Source organism: Geotrypetes seraphini, chromosome 1 (assembly GCF_902459505.1).
Source record: "Geotrypetes seraphini chromosome 1, aGeoSer1.1, whole genome shotgun sequence".
In the NCBI taxonomy this organism is placed as follows: Eukaryota; Metazoa; Chordata; class Amphibia; order Gymnophiona; family Dermophiidae; genus Geotrypetes; species Geotrypetes seraphini.
This window is the reverse complement of record NC_047084.1, coordinates 383,502,004-383,517,026: the sequence shown is the minus strand read 5'-3', so window position 1 is coordinate 383,517,026 and position 15,023 is coordinate 383,502,004. Positions and strand designations below refer to the sequence as shown.

The following is a 15,023-nucleotide window of genomic DNA, read 5'->3' as shown; positions in this document are numbered from 1 at the left end:
GCTGCATATAACTATTATGGCAATTCAGAGAGACCATAATTCTGTACTGAATGTATTAAAAAAATTATGTCAGAAATGTGTACTGAATGGTTCATATCAAGTGAGCACCATAGAATAAACATGTATAGATATAGAATAAAACCTTTTCTTAAAAATATAACCCCTAACTAAGCTACATTTAGCAAATGCAAATTATAGGGAAAAAAGAACATTACGCATTTGGGCTAGTAAAAAGTGGGAAAAGAGCTAGCTCTAGAAATGGCCAATATTATGTATCCTGGGGTACCCCTCAAACTAAAACAAGTAGACAAAACACAGACCACATGGCACAGACAAAACACAAAACACATAGCTCTAGGCTTCAAACTATTCTTCCATCGGTCAAGTGTTCAGAGCTGAACTTATCTCTGGAAATAAACACATTGTTATAGAAAAACAAAACAGAGATGAACACATGAGTAAAGTATATGGACAAATAATGCATAGCATAGCCATCTCATATTTAGAAAAGCTAATGTCTCTTTGGATCGTCTTTATCTCTGCAGTGACAAAGAGGATCCCTGGAAAACACCAAAAATATCATTGTGCCAGAACTGGGATGGGCATGCATATATCCGAACCGCTGCTAAGAAAAAGAAAAGAAAAACACATTTAAATTTTGCAACATCCTAATTTCAGCTTAAACAATAGGAAGGAATTTTTTTCCATTCACAAATGTGCCAGCTGTGGCTTTCCAGATTTTATCTTTAATAGTCCTGTTCATGCATTCGACAATACCAGAACTCTGTGGGTGATATGGGAGATGAAATTTCCACAATGCGGAGTATGATAGCTAAATCTTTGCATACTCTGGCAGTGAAAGCAGGACCATTATCTGAGTTGATGTGTGTGGGACATCCCCACCTAGGGATGATTTCGCGAAGTAAAATGTTCACCATAGTCTGAGCAGTTTCATTTGTAGTGGGAAAAAACTTCAGGTTATCAGAAGAACATGTCAACAATAACAAGGGCAGCTGGTATACAGGGTTTCCCCTCTTTGCACCAAAGTCCGTCCGAAGGGCGGCTTTGGGCACCGGCCAGATGGGCATTGATTAAGCCAGTGACCAGGGTCTCCGCAATTAAAACATCCAGTACTTCTAGATGGATTATTACCATCTCAATCGGAGACAGGGGCCTGCCCGCTACGAAACCCGTGACCCCCTCTTCCATGAGGAGCGGACAGGCGCGGTCCCCAGGTAGGTAGCTAGCCCTGATAATGCAGGATTTCCCGAGGCTTAGAGATCTCAAAGCGTAGGAGAGTGTTGTGTAGTGGTTAGCGCTACAGCCTAAGGAATCTGAGGTTTGGGGGTTCAAACCTGCTCCTTTTTCCAATCTGAAATTCTGCACGAGAACTAGTGGGCCATTCTGAAATCATTTGTTTGACTAGAATCTGCAAAGGAGAATGGAGGTTAGAAAGGAAAGTCTGAATAAGTAGAGAATCCATATTTGCATGGGCACTAAGACCTGCCTCTTGGGTCCAGGTTTCATTAAACCTCTTCAACACCTATCAAGCTCTGTCTGCAATCCTGATCGAATCACATTGGATTCCTGTTGCTCATCGCATTACCTTTAAAATCCTACTTTTAGTTTTGGTTTTTTTTTTTAAACACTGTCTTTGAACGAACCCCAATTCATTAATAACTACTTAATCCCCATAGTATATCACGTTCTTTAAGATCCATTAATCAAAAACTCTTAACAATTCCATCACTGAAAGTTATCGGAACTCATCATCATGATATCTTCTCTGTAATGGCCCCACAATTATGGAACACCTTACCTCAGCATTTAAGAGAAGAAAATGACCTAAACCATTTTAAAGGCAATCTGAAGAGCTTCCTTTTTAAAGACGCCTTTAATTTATTTATTCTCCATTCCTATTGTTTTCACCATTCATGTCTTCTTTTGTGCTTTATTAATACAATTGTAGTTCTGCCCTTTCTTCCTTATGTATCTGTTAGTTTGTATGTCAATATGTCAAACTCATGTAATTTACTATAAATAAGCTTATGTGTACACCTTTTGTTTTTATTTGTAAATCGCTTAGCAAATTAAATTAAGCTATTCAATAAGTTAAAAATAAACTTGAAACTTGAATCTCACAAATTTCCATATTTTTCTTGCTCTATCTGTAAAACTGATTCTGGCCCCTGTATTAATTAAAGTTAATTTATCCTGACCTTCTTTGGTAGTAGTAACATTGGGGCGGCCGCAAGTGCCCAAAATCAAAGGTGCCACATACCTCAAGCTGAATTCAGAGTCTGACTTCTTTCCCTTATCCTGCGTCTCCAAAATTGAGTCCACAGGAAAGTGATAGGAGTCCGGCAGGGCTGTGAAGGTTTGAGTGACCTTGGTATTTAGATACAGAAAGTCAGGACATCCCTATGCACTAACACTGTTTTTTTTCCTGGCTGTCAAATCACTTTTTACTCTTTCCAATTCTATCTGCATTGTATCTTGATCCTGTTGCAATGCATTATATAAAGGCATCACTAAGAAAGAAAGATAACGCCTCCAAATTACTCAAAATACTGCCATTAAAATCATTTCAACTTAAAAGCTCGAAAATGTGATTATGTCACACCACTTTTGATTAACTCCCATTGGCTTCCCATAGATCATCGATTTACTTATAAAATAATGTTACTGATACATAAAACCATAGCTTCCGGTCTACCTGATTTCATCAACAGATTATTAATCCCCCACAACCTCCATCGCACATTACGTTCTTCTTATCAAAACCTGCTATCCATTCCCTCTTTAAGACACATTGGCACCATGCATACTAATATTTTTTCTGTGATGGCCCCTACCGTCTGGAACTCAGCACCAAATTATATAAGAGAAAGTTCATCACTTGATAAATTTAAAACTAGCTTGAAGGCCTTTCTTTTTAAAGACGCATTTGGAGTATAATAGTCCTTTTAAGGACTGTAATGGGACTTTGCTCCTTGCTTTTCTTATTCATTTTAATCTTTTCTACAAAGTGCTAGATTATTTATTTTTTGTTTCCTCCCTTTTGTTTTGATCCTTCTCCCTCTCTTTTTCATTATAATTTGTTTTGTTATGTTTTTTTGTTTTTAATATATGCCTTTCTGACTGTCTGTTTTAATAATTACACAAATGTATTTCTACCCTTTATCATTTTGTTTCGGTAAATTCCCCAAATATGCCTTTCTGACTGTCTGTTTTAATAACCATGCTAACCACAAACAGTGCTGAAAACTAGTCAGCCTGCTTGTCACTACAATAAAGGAGAAGGAGGACGAGAAGGAGGGGCTGCCCTCCCCCTCTCCCCACCAAAGACTGCCACAGAATCAGCTCTAGGACACCCACTGCAAAAACCAAACCTGATCTAGTACATATATGCAGATGACATCTCCATCCTAATCCCAGTGAACAGCATAACAAATGAAACCTCAAAATACATTACTCATATAATGACCGAAATAGAACATTGGACAAGCAACTTCAAACTGAAACTTAACACAGAAAAAAACAAAAATCTTCCTTGCAAGCCCAACGGATAAAATTGCCAATTCAACGCTACATATAAAAGACCATGATTACCCAATTACCAACACAATAAAAATATTGGGAGTCACATTGGACACACACCTCACTATGATTGAACACACGAATATAGTGGCAACAAAATGTTTCACGATGTTATGGAGATTAAAGACCATCAAAAAATACTTCAACCCACTATCGTTTAGATTACTAGTGCAATCACTAGTGCTTTCTACCCTGGACTATTGTAATATCGTTTATTTGGGTATTATTCAGAACTCAGCTGTCCGTTTGATATATGGATTAAAAAAGAATGACCATGTCACCCCCACCACAAACCACTGCACTGGCTGTCAGTCGAGGCAAGAATATTATTCAAGTTCTCCTGCATATGTTTCATGCTAGTTTGGGGACTAGCACCTATGTATCTACAAACCCACTTTGCACTCCACAACCCAACAAGACAAACCAGAAACAGCTATCTTTTTTGCATACCCAAGCATAACCAATTGTAAATACAAAACCTTTCTGGACAGAACCTTCATGCTCCAAGCAAATAAACAACAACATTGGCTAGACAGTCACATTAATTAAGCCGAACTGACCTACAATGCCTTTAGAAAACTCATAAAAACTACCCTATTCGACAGATACATCACCTAAACAGAACCTCACCAAGTACTCTTTCTTTTCACAATGCTCTCTGAAATTCTAATTCTTGCTGTTTCTGAATCTCTAAACAAACTGTACATTGTAATTTTTTCCCTTTTTTCAGGAAAGCTGCGATTTTTCTTTACAGGTCCGCTGCGAAATTCTTAGCAAACATTATATTTTGTAATTTTGATTATTAATAGTCTCTGTACTCTGTACTCCCTCTACATATTGTAAATCGCTGAATGTCCAGCTCTCTTAAATGTAAACCGCCTAGAGTCGCAAGATTGTGGCGGTATAGAAGAATAAAGTTATTACCATTATTATTATTATTACTGAAGTGAACAAAATCTCATCTGTCTAGGAGGGGGAGAATCCTAAGTGCCTTTATGACCCATAACCAAAAACAATATCACAATGCAGGAATTTTTTCAATAACAAAAACAATATAACAATGCAGAAATTTTCGCTTACCTTACCTTATAAGCGAGGTACATTAATAATATACAATATAATCTTATACTCTATAAAATCTTATCTAAGCAATAGAAGAGAAAAGCGCATGCAAAGAATGGTACAGATGACAGAATGAGCAGACGTTTCTATAAATCCACAATAGAGACTTTCCAAAAGTCTTCACTTAATTTCATTCTTCCCGAAAGAATGGCAGCTGCTTATTTTCGCGGCGGGAGCTTACCGAAAACTCCACATTAATATTTGTCCTTGCCAAAAGAACAGTAACCGCGGCGGGTTTACCAAAAACCCTACAATATAAATAAAGGGTTGGAACATGACGCCCAATACCAGTGAGTATTAAAGAACAGAATTCAAAATTCAGAAATACTCACAAAATATTGGTAATGTCAAGTCCATCGCGGACGTAGCCCCCAAATTGAAACAAACAAGATCCGTTTCTTGGTCCCGAAACTGCCCTGCAAAACACTCTGTCATCTGGAGGCAATTCCCCTTAGAAAGAAAGATAGGTAGACAGTTTTCTAAAGAGATTTTGCCTGTTTTATTATCAGTCTGCATTCATTTATATATCTTCAGTGGTATTAGCAGTTGACGTAAGTACAGACCATATCTAGTGACAGGATACATAGGCTTCAAAGAAGTAATCAACACCAGAAAGGGGGGGGATGAATGAGCAGGATATGTACTTCATTGTTTAAATCTTAAAGGTGTTAAGAGCTGTGGGGGTTGAGCCTTCATTGTCTCAGACAACTAACTTCGTTAACATAAATTAAATGACCTCTTCCCAAACCATTAAGAGAGTAAACACGAACATTCTGCATTTGATTACTTCCAGCATAGACAGAGACAGAAAACTTATCCTTTCCTTTCATCAGCGACAGCAGGATTCGTGATCGCGATGACAGCCCGGCACGGGGAAGAGGGTTGGGCTCCGAATCGGAGAGGCCGATTTTTTAAAAATACACATCGATTCAAATCGATTCACCCAAAGTGAATTGGTGAATCGATTCGAATCAGAAATCAGGCAGCACTAGCGCGCACCAGCCGAAAATCTACCACCTGCTCAAAAGGAGGTGGTAGCGGCTAGCGCTTGGGGCAATTTAGCGTGTGCTATTCCGCGCGTTAAGGCTCTAGCTCGGCTTTGTAAAAGGAGTCCTATAAGTTATGTATTTTAAAAGCTCTTTTTGTATATCTATCTATATCTCTAGGGGAGTGTTCTGCAAGAAGCTTAGTGTTTGACAGTGGCGTACCTAGCATATGTGATACCCAGGGCCCATCATTTTTTGACACCCCCATCTGTACGAAAAACATGATTTTTAGTAACAAGCCACACGTTACACATGAGTACCTAGGAAAAGGCAGCATCTTACATACTGCAGTGAGCAGTACATTAATACACACATTGTAAAACTAAACAAGCAAGACTAGTATAGATCAATCCTAACAGAAAACCATGTCTTTCGAACACACAGAACACAAAAAACACCTTCAGCTAGTATGGAATATGTCATCACAAACTAACCCCTCCCCCTTTTACAAAACTGTAGTGTGGATTTTAGCCACAGTAGTAACAGCTCTGTCGCTCATAGAATTCTGAGCATCAGAGCTGCTACCACCACAGCTGGTGCTAAAAAATGCTCCACAGTTTTGTAAAAGGGGGGATAAAATAGAAATACATAGACAAAGGTTAAATTGAACCAGCAAGAAGCTGGACTCTGCATACAATGCAACACCACAGAAACAGTGGCACATGTCTCCTAAAGCAATAAATAAATAGAAAATTTTTGTTTTACCTTTGTCTTCTCTGGTTTCTGCTTTCCTCATCTTCTTGTTACTCTCTTCCTTCCATCCACTGTCTGCCATCTCTCTGCCCCTATATGGTATCTTCTCTCCTTCTATGCCCCTTCCAGAAACTGTATGCCTCCCCCTTCCATCTCTCCTTTCACCCCCATTGGTCTGGCATCTCTCTCCTCTCCTTCCCTCTCCCACAACTCTCTTCTGCAATCCCTTTCTTCCCTCATTTTCCTTTTCAATTTATTTTCTGCATCCATCTAGATTACGTTCTTACTACCATCTCATCAATTTCCTTTTTTACTGTCTACCTACAGCTTGCCACTTCTTTGCCTCACCCCCTCTAGTATTTCCCTAACTCAATCCTTGTCCCCCATCATGTGCCCTCCTTTTATTCACCCCTCCTTCCATCATGTGCCCTCTTTCTCTCCCCCTTCCATCTAGCACCTTCTCCTCTCTCTATCCACTTCCATTGTCTGCCCCTTCTCCCCACTTCCATCATCTGCCCTCTTCTCTCTCCCCCTTCTCTCCACTTCCATCATCTGCCCCTTCTCTCTCTTTCCCCCACTTCCATCATCTGCCCTCTTCTCTCTCCCCACTTCCATCATCTGCCATCTTCTCTCTCCCCACTTCAATCATTTGCCCCTTTCTCCCCACTTCCTTCATCTGCCCCTTCTCCCCACTTCCATCATCTGCCCCTTCTCTCAATTTCTCCATCCACCACAGGCCTATCTCTCTCCCTTCCTCTCACCTTTCCAATTTTGGCAACAAGATCGGCACCCCCCCGGGATGACACTTAAGATCGGCAACGGGCCTCCTTCTCCCCCCAGCATCAACAGCACTTCAGATTGGCAACACGGTACTCAGTCCAAAGCTTTCCTCTGTACTGCCTGGATGGAAACAGGAAGTTGTGTCAGAGGGAGTTTTGGGCTGAGCATCGTGTTGCCAATCTGAAGTTCTGTTGATGCCGGGAGGAGGAGGCCTGTTGCTGAACTTGAGGAGGCACCGAAGCCACTGAGTGCTGTTGCAGGGGGGCTCCAATGCTATTGAGTGCCATCACAGGGGGGGTGCCGATGCCGCTCATCGCCGTTGCAGCCCAGACGCTGCCGATGGCCCCAATCCGATCTTGCCGGCCTTGCGCGGACCGGCAGACTGACACCGGACAACCCAGACTTGGATGGCTGTGCACCCCCTCAAAGGCTGCACCCGGGGCGGATCTCCCCCCCTTGGTACTCCACTGGTGTTTGAACTAAATAATTTAAATTTGATCAGTAATCAGTTTGATCTAGGATTTACCACATTAGTTTACATCCACCTGCATTTACTAAGACAACTTACAGTATTTCAGGAGTCCTATAGTCTCTGCAATAGGCTCCATTTTGGGAGAGACAGAAGGTCTATTAAGCCCACTATCCTGTTTCCAACAGTTGACAATCTGTTATACCAGATATAGGTCTGATATATCTGGCAAGATCTCAAAAGAATAAAATATGAATCTATATAGTTTGAAAATAAGAAATTCAAACCAATAAGTTTAGTGAATTCATGTACTATTTAGGGGACAATGATGTATTAAGAGAAAATCATATAATGGAGCAGTTATACTTTTCTAAGAAGTGTCATTTTAGATTAAATATATTTTAATAACATGGCTTTTACAAGAATTGCCCTTTGTATTTTGGGAAAGAGTAATATTGTTTAAGTCCAATTGTGCACAATTCTGATAATAGTGCATGGACTTTAAGGGGGGGAAGCATGCTAATTACATTCTTTGAAGTACTCGATTATGGCGGTATAGAAAAATAAAGTTATTATTATTATTATTATTATAAAAGAAAGCCCTGGAGCAAGGAAAAATCTAGATTTATGGGTTAAGATAATCCACCAGCAGGTGGAAATAGAGAGCACCAATTTGTGATCTGTGATATAGGATGGCATGCTCCCTGATCACTCAGTATTTTTCTAACAAAGCAAAAGAAACCAGCTTGGAACAGGACTCCCTCCTCACAAGAACAGCTGGAAATTCTAACAACAAATGACTCCCTTAGAACAAGAAGCAGACAACTATGTACAAATGCACAGAGACAGACAACCTTATCCAGCACAAGGGTGGGGCCTTAGATTAATCTGCTGTGACTTTTAAGGGATAGAAAATTATCAGCTAAGACAATTTTTCCTTCCCTGGCATCAGCAGCAGACCAATCCAGATGTAAAGGATGTAGCAAAGCAGTTCTCAATCTGGTGGGAACTGGACGCCACTGCGGAAAGAACTGAGGTCCCAAAGGCAGCTTTCTAACCACGCCACCACATCCATCCGGTAATGTTTGATGAAGGTGTGCACCAAGGACCAGGCAAATATCATCCAAAGAAAAAATCTGCAACTTAGCCCAGGAAGTGGCCAATGCCAGAATAGAGTGTGCTTGCAGGGGCAAGGAGTCTTAACTGCCAAGACATAGGCTGAAGATACCGTCTCCCAAAGTCACTTTGGACATCAGAAGGCTGGAAGAAACAAGGGCTGATTCAAGTGAAAGGTGGAAACCACGTAAGGAAGAAATGATGAGACTGTACAAATTGAAATACTCTTCTGTAAACCATAGAAATGGATCCCAGGGGAGAGCTTGGAGGCTTAGAAATATAATGCATCAAAATCATCATGAGAAACACCCCTTCAACATGAGATCCTTCACCATAGCTTTGCATAGGGACGGAAATAGAGCCCTCTGCAATACTTGAAAACTAGAGTGAGCTTCCTACTCCAGGTGTGGAGGCCATAACTTACCAAACCCCTTCTTTAAAAAAAACAAAAATTTGGACAACAATCGGATGGGCAGCTTGGAAGGAATTCTGCAGGCCAGTGCTGCCACTTGGACTCTAACTGAGCTGGCTACCAAACCTTTTTTTCAGCCCTCCTATAAGACAGCCAAAATCTGAGGTAAAGAAGAGAACAATGGGTCAACTGCATGCTGAGAGCACCAAGATTAGAAAAAGCGTCATACCATATCCTGGAGTAAGCCACTGAAGTAGACCACTTCCTGGACTGCAGTAAGACTGTAAAGTACAGTTACTTACCATAACAGGTGTTATCCAGGGACAGCAGGCAGATATTCTCTACAAATGGGTGACGTCATCAACGGAGCCCTGCACGGACAGTCTCGCAAGCAGACTTGCTTGAAGATCTTCAAGCTTGCAAGTGTACCACGCATGCGCGTGTGCCTTCCTGCCTGAATCAGGGCGCGCGTCTCCTCAGCGTGACTTCAGTTCAGATAGCTAGCAAAGAAGCCAACCCAGGGAGGTGGGTGGATTGCAAGAATATCTGCTTCTGTCCCTGGATAACACCTGTTACGGTAACTGTGCTTTATCCCAGGACAAGCAGGCAGCATATTCTCTAAAGGGGGTGACCTCCAAGCTAACCAAAAAGGGGACAGTGGGAGTGTTGGCAATTTATGAGAACAGATTACATAAAACAGACTGGCCAAAATGGCCGTCCCTTCGTGAAAATGTATCCAGACAGTAGTGAGAGGTGAACGTATGAACCGATGACCAAGTGGCAGCCTTGCAGATTTCCTCAATAGGAGTTGATTTGAGGAAAGCAACAGATGCCGCCATGGCTCTGACCTTATGCCCGAGACCCAACCCGGGAGCGGAAGACCAGCCTGAGCATAGCAGAAAGAGATACAAGCCGCCAACCAGTTGGAGATGTTACGCTTAGAAACAGGATGCCCCTACCGATTTGGATCAAAAGATATGAAAAGTTGAGGAGCAGTCTGATGAGCTTGAGTGTGTTGCAAGTAGAAAGCCAACACATGTTTACAATCCAGAGTATGAAGCGCCACCTCTCCAGGATGAGAGTGAGGCTTTGGAAAAAACACAGGAAGAACAATAGATTGGTTAAGATGAAAATCTGAAAATTTAGGCAAAAATTTAGGACCATCTTATCATGATGGAAAACGGTGAAAGGCGGATTCGCAACCAAAGCCTGCAGCTCACTGACCCTGTGAGCAGATGTGAAGGCAATAAGGAATACAGCCTTCCAAAGTGAGAAACTTTAAAGGAGCCTTGTCAATCGGCTCAAAGGGAGGCTTCATCAACTGAGCAAGGACAACATTGAGGTCCCAAACCACCAGAGGAGGTCTGAGTGGAGGATGGACATTGAAAAGACCTTTCATAAACCAGGAAACCACATGATGAACAGAGAGAGGTTTGCCATCAATCGGCTAATGGAAAGCAGCAATGGCACTTAGATGGACTTGAATAGATGTTGATTTGAGACCAGCCCTAGACAAGTGCAATAGATAATCCAGCACGGCAGACAGGGAGGCAGATTGCGGCTCCTTGCTATGCGTAGCACACCAAGAAGAAAATCTAGTCCACTTTTGAGAGTAACACAGCCTAGGGGACCACTTCTGAGAAGCTTCGAGAACATCCTATACAGATTGTGAAAACTGGAACGAGGCAATCAAGTTGAGAGGACCCAAGCTGTTAAGTGTAGAGACTGCAGGTTGGGATGAAGCAGAGAACCTTGACTCTGAGTAAGCAGAGAAGGAAAAACAGGAAGAAGCAGAGGCTCCTGGACACTGAGCTGAAGTAGAAGGGAGAACCACGGTTGCCTGGGCCACCGAGGAGCTATCAGAATCATCGTGGCTTGGCAGACTTGAACATGATGAGAGTCTTCAGAATAAGAGGGAATGGAGGAAACGCATATAGGAACAGGTTCGTCCAAACCAGAAGGAATGTGTCCGCCTCGAGCCGGTGTGGAGAGTAAATCCTGGAGCATAAATGAGGCAACTTGTGGTTCGGGGGGATGCAAACAAATCTATCTGCGGAGTCCCCTACTGAGCAAACACCTGGCACAGGGTCGAGAAATTGAGCGTCCATTCGTGCGGTTGCAGAAGGCGACTCAACTTGTCTGCCAGGCAGTTCTGCTGGCCTTGAATGTAGACAGCACGGAGAAAGATGTTGTGCCATATCGCCCACTCCCACATCAGCAGGGCCTCCTGGCAAAGGGAAAAAGACCCCGTGTCACCCTGCTTGTTGACATAATACATGGCCACCTGGTTGTCCGTCCGGATGAGAACCACGTGGTCGCGAAGCAGATGATGAAAAGCCTTCAGAGCGTTGAAAATGGCTCAGAGCTCCAGCAGATTGATATGACAGCGGCGGTCCTCGCTGGACCAAAGCCCTGGGTGCAAAGACAGTCGAGGTGAGCCCCCTAAGCATAGACAGACGAGTCAGTCATGAGGATCTTCTGTGGAGGAGGAGCATGAAACAGAAAACCTCTGGAAAGATGGAAGAGAGCATCCACCAACGGAGAGACTGTTTCAACAAAGGAGTCACCACTATGTGCTGAGAGATGGGGTCTCGATCCTGCCTCCACTGAGAGGCCAGGGTTCACTGAGGAAGGTGAAATTTGGCAAAAGGAGTCACGTGAACAGTGGAGGCCATGTGACCCAGCAGTACCATTATGTGCTTGGCCGAAATTGATGGAAGGAGAGACACCTTCGGCAGAGACAGATGAGGCAGGAAAGAACACATGTGAAATGTGTCCAGAACCGCTCCGATGAACTGGAGAGATGAGATGGATACAACTGGGACTTGGGGAAGTTCACCTCGAAGCCCAGACTCTGGAGGAAGGTAATAGTCGGGTCGCTGCAATAACCTCCTGCCGAGATGACGCCTTGATGAGCCAATTGTCGAGGTAAGGAAAGATCTGAAGGCTCCGCATCCACAGAGTTGCGGCCAGCACCCCAAACACTTCGTGAAACCCTCGGGGAGGCAGCGAGACTCAAAGGGAGAACACGATACTGGAGATGGAGATTCCCCACCTAAAATTTCAAAAATTTGCATGAGGCCAGATGAATCAGGATATGAGTGTAGGCCTCCTTGAGATTCAGCAAGCATAACCAGTCTCCTTCGTCCATCAGGGGGTACAACATTGGGAGAGAGAGCATATGAAACTTTTATTTGACCAGAAATTGGTTGAGAGTTCTCAGGTCCAGGATAGGATCCAAATCCCCGGTCTTTTTGGGAACCAGAAAATACCGGTTGTAAAACCTCGTGTTCTGTTGACACAACGGAACCTCCTCCACAGCCCAGAGGCGAAGGAGAGCCTGAGCCTCCCGAAGGAGAAGGGGAAATTGCGACCTGTTGGAAAGAAACTCTCTTGGAGGAAGGTCCGAAGGTAAGTGATGGATTTGAAGGGAGTGCTCCTCCCGAATGATGATGAGAACCCAGGTGTCTGACATAATCACATCCCACTGATGATAAAAATGATAGTTGACTTCCTATGGGTAGGTGAGAGGACCGTTGGACAAAGGGGGCCTACATGCTCTGACTGGAATTGTCAAAAGAACGCGCCAGTTTAACTGTAGCAGGCGCCTGAAGTTTAGGGGGACGCTACTGCTGCTGCGGACGCCTGGGAGGCGGATGAGAAAAAGTCAGTGTAGACTTCTGCGGTTAGCGCCTGGGAGGAAGCTTGTACGGCCTAGCAGTAGGAGTCTTTGCTTTTTGCCACACCAGGGAGGCGAAGGACCGCTCATGCTCGGAGAAGCATTTAGTGGCCGCCTCAATGGAATCATCAAACAACTCATTCCCCACTCAAGGGAGATTCGCCAGACGATCCTGGAGATTGGGGTCCATGTCGACGATGCAGAGCCAGGCCAAACAGCGCATGGCAACCGCAAACGCCGTGACCTGAGATGACAACTCAAAAGCATTGTAGGAGGCCTGGAGTATATAGAGACAAATTTGGGAAAACGTCTCCTGAAGCTGCCAGAACTCCTGCTGGCGGTGGGCCGCCAATCTGATTGAAACGATTGCATGGTGGTAATGCAGTATCTGAGATAGGAGGTAAAGGTGAAATTATAATTGAGCACACGGTTCGCCATCATCGAGTTCTGGTAAAGACGGTACCAAACTTGTCCATCGTACACCCCTCTCTGCCTGGAGGAACAGCAGTGTAGACCTTGGACGGGTGAGATTTTTTTCAACGAGGATTCCACAACCAAGAATTGATGGGATAGCTGAGCTTTTTCAAATCCTTTACAATGGACAGTCCGGAAGGGATGGCAGGCACCCCATAAGGGGTCTCCAGATTCCTGAAAAACGTTTGCTTCAAGACCTGATGCAGAGACAGATGCAAAGACTCCCAGGGCGGATGAGGGAGGCCCATCTCCGCCAAATACTCCTGGGTATATCTGGTTTCTGACTAGAGATCCAGCAGAAGAGCCTTCCCCATGTCAGAGACAAACCGGGTGAAAGAGGAGGTCTTGGAAGAGAAAGACCCCTTAGGAGGCGAGGAAGAACGAGACCCCGGAGCAGCCGAGAAGGAAGGAGAAACTTCCCTCGAATAATAAGCAGGCATATCAGACTCCCGAGACTGGGACAATGAGGATTCTGCTGCGGAATCTTGGGGGAGTCGAAGAACGCCCATGCTTCACTTGACTCGGGGAGGACCCCGGGGTCTGAGGTACAGGGACTTGGGTAGTAAGTTCCGGAGATGTCGGAGGGAAAGTAAGTCCCTCAAAAGGCATTGAAGAAGGGAACCTCGACTCAGATAAGCACGCCCCAGGGAAACAGATGGGGAAGGAGGCTGTCGAGAACAAGACCCATATCTCGGCCGCACAGAGGCCTCGACAGATTTCGTGGTTTGCGAGGCAGGGGATCGTCCCCACTGTGGAGGGGAATCCCTCGGCCGCTTCGAAGGCAGATACCTCAAATATGAGGCAGGTTTAGTGCATTGCCTCGGTTGAGGCGCACAAGAAGGTGATCCAGGCCTCAAGACAGCAGAGGAATAACTAGAAGACAAATGGCGAGACTTGTGAGACTTGTCCCGAGGAGCCTTGAGGGAAAGCTCAGGCTGGTCTGCCCTGGACCGGGTCGAGGCCGAAGCCAGCTGACCCAACACCGAGGATATCTGCGTAGTGTAACCGGCAGCCTCAGGGCAAGGTGTCTTGGGCCACCGGTACAAGAAAAACCTCTTGTGAGCCGCTGCGGGCAGCACAAGGAAAAATAATAAAGCTTTTAGTTAAGGACACCACCGCACCAGGTAAGTTCTTTTTCAAAATAAACTTGAGCTTTATTCCTCAAAGTAAAAAATAAACGTAAAGCTTTGTCAGGATGTTTCTGCTTATAACTGAGACTCAATGTCCATATGGCAAAAACTAAATAAGTTGCTAAAGTCCACATTAATTCATAGTCCATCAGCATGTATCCCAAGAGAAAAGAAAAAAACTCAAAAACTCAAAACACACAAGCTTCAGAGCTGTATCAATTCAATACAAGTCAGTGCAATTACACTGGCTTCTTCAGCAGCAGAGTGCTGGCCAGACAGTGTGCTCCATGTGGTGTTAATCTGCCATAAAATTGGCCCTCTATCCCACCACTATGAACACGGGGCTAACCCCACTGTCTGGGACTGGAAACAGTTCACTTTCCCCCACCAAAGAACCATAAATTTCCAAAAAGGAAAAACAAGTTCCAAAAATACAGTTCTTTGCAAAGTTCAAAAGACAACTTCTTTTGTTCTTCAGCTGGCTTAAAAATAGCCAGCACAG

General features: G+C 43.9%; 1 protein-coding gene across 2 annotated transcripts in view; it reads left to right on the top strand.

Moving 5' to 3' along the window:
- LOC117346549 (alpha-1,4-N-acetylglucosaminyltransferase-like) overlaps positions 1–15,023 on the top strand; it is a 177,817-nt gene that overhangs the window by 25,759 nt on the left and 137,035 nt on the right. The window lies entirely within an intron of this gene.